The following is a 12,501-nucleotide window of genomic DNA, read 5'->3' on the forward strand; positions in this document are numbered from 1 at the left end:
GTCCTTACATGTTCAATGACATATCATGAGTCAGAACAAGGAAGCTTGTAAAAGCCAGGTAACTAAATTTTATCAATTTTTGACCTTGTGAACATCCAATATGTTTAATGCCCATTTAAACCCCTACAAAAAGCATGACAAATTGCTAAAACAACACGATTAATAACCATAATAATGCTTTAAAATGGGATGACATTCAATTTTACGCAATTGCTGGAAACATGCTGTTCACAATTGAAGAATGCCATGAGCTCTTAAAGGCACGCTCACCCAGACAGCTAAACAGCAGCAAAATACATTCTGGCTGTCATGGGAGGCAGAAGAACATGAGGGAGAAGGAAACATCTCCCACGTTCATTCAGAATCATATAGGTCCTGGTTCAATAAATAGATGCCAGGACGGTGCCTCTGTTTGACTGCCAACACTACCAGAAGAATATCCCAGCTGGAGGAGGCTGGAATATTGCAAATCTCTAAAGTGTAGAACAGTGCTCATCAAAATTTTGCACTCTTACCAAAAATGTTTAAGTGAGGCCAGGGCCAACACAAATACTCACAATGTTTCATTATGAGTACACTACCACCTTTCTACAGTAAATAGTCCATTACCATTTGTGTTGTTATATCACCCTAATTGGATCTCGGTTTTGAAGTATTTCTACCCTCTGCCTTGTTCTCAGTATATCTGGAGAAGACCCTGTCATGATAATGAATATGTATGAGATGTACCGGAAGTCACGTGGTATGAGAGAGAGATATAAGAACACAAGCAGGAGAACAAAGGAAACGGAAAATAAAGCCACTGAGAAGTTTACCTGATAAAACTTGTGTTTAATGTTTTATTAACTTCACATTTCGGGCCACAAATGTGACATTGGCGACGAGGATGAAAGAAGCTTGAAGAAAATTAAAGACTAAACAAGATTACAGAGGATTACAGAAAACTTCACGGTGATAAGAATTTTCTATTTGACTCAGTACTTTTGGGGCTGGAATATTTTCTCATGGCTGGTGCAGACGGTGACTTTCTAACACATCGTGGAATTGCTCATTTTGACCCAACGGGTGATGCAAGTACTGTAAGTGTGAAGTGGAAAGCATGGCTGGAAGAATTTGAATCCTACGCAGACAGTCTTGGCCTATTTCTAGATACCGGTACAGTTGAACAAAAAAAGCAGAGGAGGGCGTTACTTCTTTTCACTGCTGGACCTGCAGTTCTGGAAACATTTAGGACACTTTTGAATACTGGAAGAAAGGATGAGTACCGGAAAGCGGTAGATGCATTAAATGCACACTATGTAGTGACACCAAATGCTACATTTCAACGCCATTTGTTTCGGAGAATGAGTCAAGAAGATGGCCAGACAATTGCTCAGTACGTGACGAGACTACGCCAGCTAGCTGTTGGATGCAATTACATGCCAGCTGATTTTGACAACCAATTATTGGATCAAGTCGTACACCACTGCAGATCAGATAAACTCAGAAGACGTCTACTGGAAAGAGGGAGTGAGTTGGAACTCACTGATGCTTTAACCATTGCTGCTGCATTAGAGGCTGTTGAAGGGCAATTTCATACCATGACCCTGAAAGACAACTCAAGCCAGCAAATTAAGAGGCTCTTACATCGCCATAATCAGCCAAGATATACGCCGACACAGGACATAGAGTGTAATCGATGTGGAAACCGAGGTCACTTTGGAAAAGACCCATATTGCCCGGCCAAAGGCAAAGTTTGCAGAAAGTGTGGAGGTAAGGACCACTTTGCAAAGAAGTGCAAAAGCAAGTCCAATGCAGACCAGAAGGGGAAGAGTACAACTTCCAAAGGCAAAGCCTGGGGGAAAGGAAAGTATCCTGGAAAGAAAGATACCATTCGCCAGATAGATGGTGATGATGATGATACCCAAGAGGAACAGAGTTGTTACCAATTTACGTTGAATGATGTACCTCATGAGAAGGTCCCAGTGATCATTGGTGGAGTGACAGTGCAGGTCATTGTAGACTCAGGCAGTGACAGTAATGTGATTGATCGACATTTATGGGAGAAGTTGAAAAGGAAAAAGATCATCTGTACCTCAAAGAAGTGTTCCAAGAAACTGTATCCATACACAGCAACCAAGCCATTGCAGACCATTGGATGTTTTACTGCAACTGTTGAAGCTGGAGATAAGTACACCGAAGGAGAGTTTATGGTCAAGAAGAGAGGGGAGAACCATTGCTGAGTAGAAGCACAGCGCAAGACCTGGCAATATTTCATATTGGAACTTGTGTCAATTCAATTCTGTCATACGAGGATATGAAGTAAGAATTCCCTGCAGTCTTCCAAGGAGTAGGAAAGCTGAAAGGTCGACAATTGAAGCTAGCGGTAGATGAAACAGTCAAACCCAAGGCACAACCAATGCGCCGAACTCCGTTTGGACTTCGTGGGAAAGTTGAAGCCAAAATTAAAGAATTGATCGAACAAGACATTATTGAACCGGTGGAACATTCAACACAATGGGTCAGCCCAGTAGTGATTGTGCCCAAACCAAAGGGTGACATAAGACTATGTGTTGACATGAGAATGGCCAATGAAGCTATAATTAGAGAACGACACCCTATACCAACAGTGGAGGAAATACTTCAAGAACTAACTACCAGCAAGGTATTCTCAAAAATTGATCTGAAATGGGGCTATCATCAATTAGAGCTGGATCCGGGTTCCTGAGATGTAACTGCATTTGTGACTCACTGTGGATTGTATCGTTACAAGAGACTATCATTTGGAATTAATGCAGCTTCGGAGATCTACCAGTATGAAATCCATCGAGTGATTCAAGGCATTCCTGGAGTTGCCAACATTTCTGACGACACCATAGTCCATGCACCAACGAAGGAAGAGCATGACAAACGGTTGAGGCGTGTACTATCTAGTCTACAGGAGGCAGGCCTTACCATGAATGGAAACAAGTGCCAGTTCGGTGTGTCAGAAATGGACTTCAAGGGACACAGACTTACAAGGGAAGGACTAAACCCTGCAGAGGCCAAGGTGAAAGCTATTGCAGAGGCACGTGCACCTCAGAACGCAACAGAGGTGAGGAGTTTCCTGGGATTGGTCAATTTTTGTGCAAAGTTCATTCCTAATTTCGCTACAGTGGCAGAACCACTAAGGAAACTAACCAGGAAAGGTGTACCATTTCATTTTGGATCTGAGCAGAAGAAAGCGTTCACAGCGCTGAAGCAAAGCCTGACAGATGCAAAAACTCTTGGATATTACGATCCGGCGGCATCAACCAAAGTCATAGCGGATGCCAGCCCAGTTGGTTTAGGAGCTGTGTTGGTCCAGATGCATGATGGAGGACCAAGAATCATTGCCTATGCCAGCAGATCGTTATCAGATGTGGAAAGAAGATACTCTCAGACAGAGAAAGAAGCACTCGGACTTGTATGGGCCTGTGAGAGGTTCCATGCATATTTATACGGCATTGAATTTGAACTCATCACAGATCATAAGCCATTAGAGGTGATCTATGCACCTAGATCCAAACCATGTGCCAGAATAGAGAGATGGGTACTCAGACTACAACCCTACAAATATAAAGTAATCCACATTGCAGGGAAAACAAACATTGCAGATCCGCTGTCCAGATTGGTGAAGGATGGAGGTCCACAATCCAAGTCAGAAATGGGAACAGAAACAGAGAGCTTTGTACGCTTTGTAGCTATTCAGGCGACACCGAAAGCTGTGACTACGAAGGAGGTCGAGAGAGAATCCGAACGTGATCCAGAACTCATGGAAGTAAGAGAATGTATACAGAGTGGACAATGGGACAAGTGTACTCACAAGGCTTACATTCCCATCAGAGACGAACTTTGTTGCATCGGACAACAGTGTGTATTAAGAGGTTGCAGATTGGTGATACCGCAAAGATTGAGACCGAAGATCGTATTCTTAGCGCATGAAGGACACCTAGGTATTGTTGGTACCAAGCAAAACCTCAGGACCAAGGTTTGGTGGCCAGGTTGTGATAAAGACACAGAGAAATTTGTTGAAACTTGTCACGGATGTCAAATCACAAGTAGGAGTAATCTGCCAGAACTGATCCGGAGTACGCAACTCCCGACAGGACCATGGATCGATGTAGCTGTTGATTTTCTTGGACCTTTACCGACGGGTGAATCAATTATGGTAGTGATAGATTACTACAGCAGATACTATGAGTACGTGGTGTTGAAGTCCACAACCACTGAAAAAACAATACAAGCATTAGCAGAGATATTCGCAAGATATGGATTACCTGTCACATTATACTCTGATAATGGTCCACAATTCATTTCAGAGACATTTGCGGAATACATGAGGACCACAGGTATCCACCATCATAAAGTAACTCCGAAATGGCCGCAAGCCAATGGAGAAGTAGAGAGACAAAATCAGTTCATTGAAAAACGATTGATGATTGCACACGCAGAAGGACAAAATTGGCGAGAAGCATTGCTATCTTATGTGGCTGTCTATCGGGCAACGCCTCATGCAACCACTGGAAAAAGTCCTGCAGAAGCATTTTTTGGGAGAAAAATCCGCCCAAAAATGCCAGAAATAAAGGAAATCCGAGACGACCAGGAGATGAGGGACCACGATGCTGAAAAGAAAGGTGCAGCAAAGTTGTACACAGATTCGAAATGTGGAGCCGAGTACTCAGACATCATGCCAGGAGATAATGTTCTCGTGAGGCATGAAACTGGTGGTAAGCTAGACACACCTTATTACCATCAACCCTATACTGTCATATCCAGAAGTGGCAGTATGGTGACAGTCAAGTCTCCGACTGGAGTCCTGTATAAGAGAAATGTATCAAGTGTAAAAAGGTACCAGTCCAGAGATACATCGAGCGAAGAGGTTGAAAGGCCAATACGAGATGCTGAAACTGAGAGACCTGATGATGTTCCAGAGGCAGTTACCAGCACTCCTGATGAAGTGACTAGAGCGCCAGAAACACTCGAAGCCGCGGCGAGCAGTATGTCCGACGCTGAGAGTGAACAACCGAGAAGCGACGACAATATCGCAGGCAGGCCGAAACGAAACTGGAAAGTGCCCAAACGATACGAAGACTTTGTGCCATAGCTTTAATAAGAACTTTGGGACAGTATTTAATCTTATATCATAAAGTGCATGTATGAGTGCTGTAGGAAGTAAATTTTATGTAGTTGAGTTATAGTATTACCATTAGTTACGATGTTTGTATGTCTCCAAGGGATATTGATAAGTGAAGGTAAAGTTTATTTCTGATTAAAGGAGGGATGTCATGATAATGAATATGTATGAGATGTACCGGAAGTCACGTGGTATGAGAGAGAGAGATAAGAACACAAGCAGGAGAACAAAGGAAACGGGAAAATAAAATAAAGCCACTGAGAAGTTTACCTGATAAAACTTGTGTTTAATGTTTTATTAACTTCACATTTCGGGCCACAAATGTGACAGACCCTTGCTTCCTCCTCACCAGAAAATGAAAATGTATTGAAAGAGGAAAGTGAAAAATAAGGAGGAGCTTGAAAAGTAAAAGGAGAACCAGGAGAAGAGGGCAATGGTGGTCACAATTAAAAGTCCATTGCCCTACCAATACACCGTACCAACAATTTATGGTGCAAGTGATGAGCAGTTTAGGTGAGAAATGTCACTTGACGGATTTCCAAGGACTAGTTGGCTTTGTTCTGAGGCATGATGTCAGTCCAATGGATTGGGTCATTGGCAAAGTATCCAAATAGCTGTTCTGTTTTGGAGGATTTAAATGAGATTCAGAAATAAAATGAATGAATGGTTCATCGTCACATAAAAATAAGTTCAGTGTATAAGTGCAATTAAAGTCTTAGTTGCAGCAGCTTCCCAGGGTACATAAAACACACACGCACACATGTTTCAATATTGCGGACAAATCTTTAGCGGTCTTGAAGTAGTACTATGGTTCTGGTAGTGTAGGGAGATTCACCAGCCTGAATGCTTTTGGAAAAAAATGTTGATATACCTAGAGTGAGATGAGAGCATGATCAGGGTATAAAGGTATTTTATGATGCTGGCAGCCATTTATGATGATGTAACGCCTCACATCAATGCCTCCAATGTCCAGGAGGTCATCAGAATGATTTTGTAAACTGATATAGAGACCTAACACAAGCTTGCTTCACAAAATTCAAGAGATTATATGCAGCATGCATGAGCTAGGAGGCTACGACTTCCACTCTCAAGGTTATGCACACCTCTCTGGGGTTTGGAAATAGCCCCATTTCACAGTACCTCCTAGTGCAGCGACAGTTGCTGTGGAGGCACAGAAGAAAAAAATCCACTCTAATTCCTTCTGGTTCTCTGCACTTTAGGCATCCCCAGGTAAAGGTCAGCTTTCTCCCAGACAGAGTGGCTTAAACGTCCAAAGGAACAGAGAGAAATACCATCAGGCAACAGCTTGATGTCCTTATTAAGCAGCAAAGTGCCATCTGTGAGAAGGTTATTGTTTTTATTTGACATGGGTATGTAAAAAAAAAAACAGCTTGCAGTTCCCTCGGAGAAAATAGCTGCTCCATGTGATCATAAAGCTTCTCTGGATGAAGAGAGAGGTTCCGACGTCTGAGCATTTGAAAGTATCATATAGCAAGGCAGTTATGGATTTTGGAAACTCTCCCCTCTACAAGAGCAAAGACATTTCCCCTGTACACATACTCCTTTTCATTGTGAGCACAAATCCAATCAATTTGGACAGAGAGTTAAAACTAAAATCATAATTGTCCTTTTACCAAAGTGACACTTTCAAGTTTATTGTCACTTGATTCTACAAGTACAACCTGACGAAACAGCAATCTCGGATCCTCCGTGCAAAAGTAAAGCAAACATACAACCAGGTGTCACACAAACAATACACGTAAGGGGCAAATATTTCATCTATACAAATAAAAGTTGTTTCGTGATATGAGAGTCTCGGACAGTTAGTGTGAGCAGTTCCTTCACCAGGGTATGGATAGGATAGATGTAGGAAGGTTTTTTGAGCTGGCCGGAGAAACTAAAACGAGAGGACACAGTCTCAAGATTCAAGGGGAGTAGATTTAGGACAGAGATGAGGAAAAATAGTTTTTCCCCCAGAGAGTAGTGAATGTTTGGAATTCTCTAACCAGGGAAGTGTTTGCGGCTGCCTCATTAAACATATTTAAAATTCGGTTAGATAAATTTTTACATGATAGAGGAATTAGGGGATATGGGGAGAAGGCAGGTAGGTGGAGTTAGGTCGTAAATTAGATCAGCCATGATTGTATTGAATGGCGGAGCAGGCTCGATGGGCCATTTTTGGCCTACTCCTGTTCCTACTTCCTATGTTCCTATGTTCTCTCGTTCAGCATTCTCACTGCCCATGGGAAGAAGCTGTTCCTCAGCCTGGTGGTGCTGGCTCTGATACTCCTGTATCTCTTATCTGTTGAAAGCAGTTGAAAGATGCTGTGTGCAGGGTGGAAGGGGTCCTCAATGATTTTGTGTGCCCTTTTCAGACAACGATCCCCGTAGATCACGTCAATTGGCATCGTGTGCTAACTGCTCTGCTAACCGCATTGCCCAAGCAGGACAGACTGTGGTCTTTCCATAAGCAAGTCCAGAATCCAGATACAGAGAGGGCTGCTGAATCCCAGTAAAGACAGCTTCTCCTGCAGTACGTGGAGAATGATCGTATGAAACGCCGAGCTCAAGTCAATTAACAGCAGCCTGGCGCACGAGGCATCGTTTTCCAGATGCATCAGGACAAAGTGAAGTGATGTCAATAGCACGGTTTGTGGAAATATTTCTTCTGCAGGTGAAATGAAATGGGCCCAGCATCTCAAGGAGGTGCGCTTTGATGCATTCCATCACCAGGTTCCTTGTACTTATCTCTTACCTTTTGATTCCCTGAACATCTAAACGTCACACAGGAATGCAAAATCTAGCCATGTCTATCATAGGTACTGACTCCTATCATTTGAAGACACCTGTGTGAGGTACTTTCTCAAGAGGGCAACCAAAATTATAAAGGATCCTTAGCACCTTAGCCACAATCTCTTCTTACTTCTACCTTCAGCAGAAGTCCAACACATATCAAGTTCAAGTATGTTTTTTTTTACCCCCAGCAGCTAACAGGCTTCTGAATGTCCTCAAACCATAAATTACTCCAGGATCACCAAAGGATCTGCCTGCATATTGAAACATCATTTTTAAAAAATCAACTTTTAAAAAATTGTGAAAATGTAATTATTTATTATTTTACATTTGTTATCTCTCTGTCTCATGGTGCATTATGGTAATTTAATTTATACTATTGCTTTTGGTGTATGGCAGAGGTGTTTTTTTTAAATTATGTGGGGGTTGATGGGGCGTCAGAGGAAGAGATGTTAATGCTACTGCTAGGTCAGCTGGGGGAAATCGCCCGTACTCCATTATACAGGATGCCAAGTCCTATCAAGAAAGAATTTTGGTGCATTTATATATCACACTAATGTAAAAAAAAACAAACTCTCATCATATGATGTTATATCATAATCTATCATTCTGTTTGTAAAATATTAAAGGCAAATGGGTGTTATATATGCATTCTGCAACTACATAATGTTTTCAAGGATAGATTCAATGGGTTCAAAGAGAATCAAGGTTGGACACATGTTATCAATAAACTTTGGGCTATATTTACGCACAGCAGAATTCATAAAAGGGCACACACTAACAAAGATGAACCCGGAATGACACACAAAATTCTACACATCGGCTGCAAATAAATCACTGCTAAACATTCTGAACTCCCGTTTGGGAATGGAAGGGTTATGTGGTGATATGCTATTACACCACTAGGTCCCCAGGGACCACCACCTGACGACCTTGTATATCTAAGCCGATCGGAGCTTAAGCTCCTCCATTCTGACCTAGGCTTGCACAGAGGCAAGACCTAGCTGTATATATTAGTCTATTAAAACTAGCGTTTAACTTACCCTCTGTCTTGTGTGATTGATGCTAGTCACCATCAATTTAATAGATTAATATATAACCAGGATGGAAGCTACCTCTGCCCTCGCCCATTCTCCTGACTCCATTTAAACCCTATTTAAGGACCTGGAAACGGAGATGGCTCCCTCGCATGTGCAACTGAGTACGGACCAGACAGAGAGCTGCGGGACCGAAATTGCGGGGGAGAGAGGGACTCACCCAGCATCCATGGACTATGAGAGGGACAGAGGTATCCCAGAGCAGGTAAAGAGCGGCAAAGAGCCCCACCTGTTAGTTAATTCACCGGAACCGGGACCGGCCATGCAACCCCCCTGGGTTCCTGATTTATAATCAAGGATGATGACAAGCGCGGGCAGAAGGCGTACAGCAAGTCGCCTTCCCAATCACGATCTACTGCCAGGACTGCGTGGTCGGGTTGCTACCCCTGAGACACCCCCAGCTAACCCCGATTTCCCCAGAGGGGGCACACACTTCCGCAGGACCAAGTGGCCTCATGGGGATGGGATCAGGCTCGGTATGTGCCCCCCCAGCCACTGAATCAGAGGCTTAGGTTCAGCCAAGTGCTGAGGCCGGACAGGTTAGAACTGGATCCCAGAACCCCTGGAGCAAGCACACACTTTGGTTGGTGGCAGAGGTGTTTTTTTTTAAATTATGTGGGGGTTGATGGGGCATCAGAGGAAGAGATGTTAATGCTACTGCTTGGTCAGCTGGGGGGAAATCGCCCATACTCCCTTATACAGGATGCCAAGCCCTATCAAGAGGCTATGAGCACCTTACAGAGACATTATAATAAAGGGCACAGCGAGCTCCACTCCAGACACAGGCTCATGACCAGGTCACACCAAGCAGGAGAGTCTGTTAGAGATTTCATCCTCACCCTGAAAGAGCGTGTACTTTTAAAGCAGTTTCAGTCCAAGAGTATGTGATGACCGCGTAAGGGACAGGATTGTAGCAGGCATCAGATCTCCAGAAATCAGACAAAGGCTGCTGGAAAAAGGGATAGTCAGGCTGGAAGAGGCAGAGACTATTGCGGAGGCTCTGGAGGACTCTAAGAGAGAACTGGAAGAGTATACACTGCTGGACTCGTTAGCCTCTCACAAGGAGAAGAATACGAGTGCTCAAGGGCAGCACATACCAGCAGCAGCCCCACTGAAGTGCTCCAAGTGCCTTTTTTGTTGACAGTGCAAGCATCCCAGAGCTCTCTGCCCAGCTAAAGAAAAGGACCCTTCAAAATGTGGAAAGAGAGGACATTGTGCAAAAGCCTGAAGAAGCCCCAAGGCTCCAACTGAAGCCCTTTCTCATGCAAATGAGAGGTGGGAAAGCTCTTCTTCTTCCTCCTCAGGTAGACAGAAACAGAGTGCCATGTGCAGTCGGCCATTTTGGACAAAAGATGCCAGACAGAGGACACCACCATCGGGGGATGAATACGATACAGAGTACTAGTACGACCAGGATGCCGAATACTACCAGAATGGAGGACATGTCATGCTGGCCTTTCTGCGTTTGAATCAGGCGAGTCCACACAATTTATCAGATGCTACTAATAGTATTAAAATTAACTGGTCACAAGTAAATTGCTTGATGGATAATAGGAGTTCTGAAAGTTTCATAGACCAGGGGCTGGTAGAACGCCTTGCTCTATAAACATACCCGAGTGACCACCAGATTATGTTAGCGTCTAGCAGACACACAGCTGAAGTAAAACATTTCTGCAGGGTCATACTGGAAATACAGGGCACAGAAGAATTTAAGTTGCTAGTTCTCCCAAGCCTCGGTGCCCCCGTCCTGCTGGGGCTGGACTTTCAGTGCCAATTGAAAAGCATCACGATAGGACACAATGGGCCCCTTCCCCCACTGCTCCTTAAGAACAGGCAACACTGTAGCCGGACAGCCTTGAACATAGAACCACCCCCCCCCCCCCCCCACCCACTATTCATGCACCTCTCTCCCAACTGAACCCCAGTAGCCAACAAGATCAGGGAGTACAGCCCGAGGGATAGAAGACAGAGATTTCATTAGAGCAGAAGTCCACAGACTCCTACAGGAGGGCATTATAGAGAAGAGCTCCAGCCCCTGGAGAACACAAGTTATTGTCGTGAAGTCAGGGAAGAAGCAGCGAATGGTTGTTGATTATAGTCAACAGGTTTATGCAGCTGGATGCCTACCCACTACCACGTATTGCAGATATGATAAATAGCATTGCTCAGTATAAAATGTTCTCCACTTTAAGGCACCTCAAGGCAACGTATCATCAGTTGCCTATAAGAGAGAGCGACCGCGTATAAACAGCGTTCGAGGCAGATGGCAGGCTGTATCAGTTTCTCCGTCTCCCCTTCAGCATCACCAATGGGGTGTCCCTGTTCCAGTGGGAAATGGACCGCATAGTAGATGAGTACTAACTCCAGGCTGTGTTCCCATACAATGACAATGTTATGATTTGCGGCCACTCGCAAGTTGACCATGACAATAACCTTCAACGTTATTTTCAGGCAGCAGAGGAACGCAATCTAACATATAATAGGGATAAATGCGTCTTCAGCACTAGGAAACTGGCCATCCCGGGATATGTGGTACAGAATGGGGAAATCAGTCTGGACCCCGCCCGCATGCGCCCACTTCTAGACCTCCTAATCCCACACACACAGAAAACCTTAAAAGAGATGTTTGGGACTTTTCGCATATTATGGACAGTGGGTCGCCAACTATGCCGACAGGGCTTGCCCATTCATAAAGGCCTCAGCTTTCCCCTTCTGCCCAACAGCTATCAAAGCCTTCACAGATATTAGGGACCTGATTGCAAAAACAACCCTGCGGTACATAGATGAGACGATCCCGTTCCAAGTGGAGACCGATGCCTCAAATGTAGCGCTAGCTGCCACAATGAACCAGGAGGGGCGACTCCTACAGGTGTCCAAGGTAAGTGGAGAAGGAGGCTCAAGCCAATGTGGAAGCAGTAAGGCACTGGAGACATTATCTGGCATGTAAACGCTTCACCCTCGTTACGGACCAACGATCCATGGCTTTTATGTTCGACAACCAGAACAGGGGGAAGGTAAAAAAAACGATAAAATCTTGTGCTGGAGGATAGAATTGTCTACATATAATTATGACATTCTATACCATCTCGGGAAGCTCAATGAGCCCTCAGATGCATTGTCTAGGGGCACCTTTGCGGGTCTCAACCACATGTCCCAACTGCAGAGCTTGCACAATGAGCTGGCCACCCGGGAGTCACGACACTGTTCCACTTCATAAGGACTCAAAATCTCCCATTCTCGGTAGAGGAAGTAAGGACAGTAAACAAGGGCTTTCCCATCTGTGTGGAATGCAAACTGCAGTTTTACCGACTGGATAAAGCCACACTGATAAAAGCTACTAGATCTTTCGAGTGCCTCAGTGTCGACTTTAAAGCCCCACTCCCTTCCTATGACAGGAACATTTATTTCCTTAATGCCATAGACGAATACTCACGCTTCCCTTTTGAAATCCCGTTCCCCAACGTATCGGCAGCCATG

At 44.3% G+C, this 12,501-nt stretch overlaps 1 protein-coding gene across 1 annotated transcript in view; it reads right to left on the reverse strand.

The window, feature by feature from the left end:
* thsd7aa (thrombospondin, type I, domain containing 7Aa) overlaps nucleotides 1–12,501 on the reverse strand; it is a 414,658-nt gene that overhangs the window by 123,641 nt on the left and 278,516 nt on the right. The gene's annotated exons all lie outside the window — the stretch shown is intronic.

This window comes from Narcine bancroftii, chromosome 1 (genome assembly GCF_036971445.1).
Source record: "Narcine bancroftii isolate sNarBan1 chromosome 1, sNarBan1.hap1, whole genome shotgun sequence".
Lineage (NCBI taxonomy): Eukaryota > Metazoa > Chordata > Chondrichthyes > Torpediniformes > Narcinidae > Narcine > Narcine bancroftii.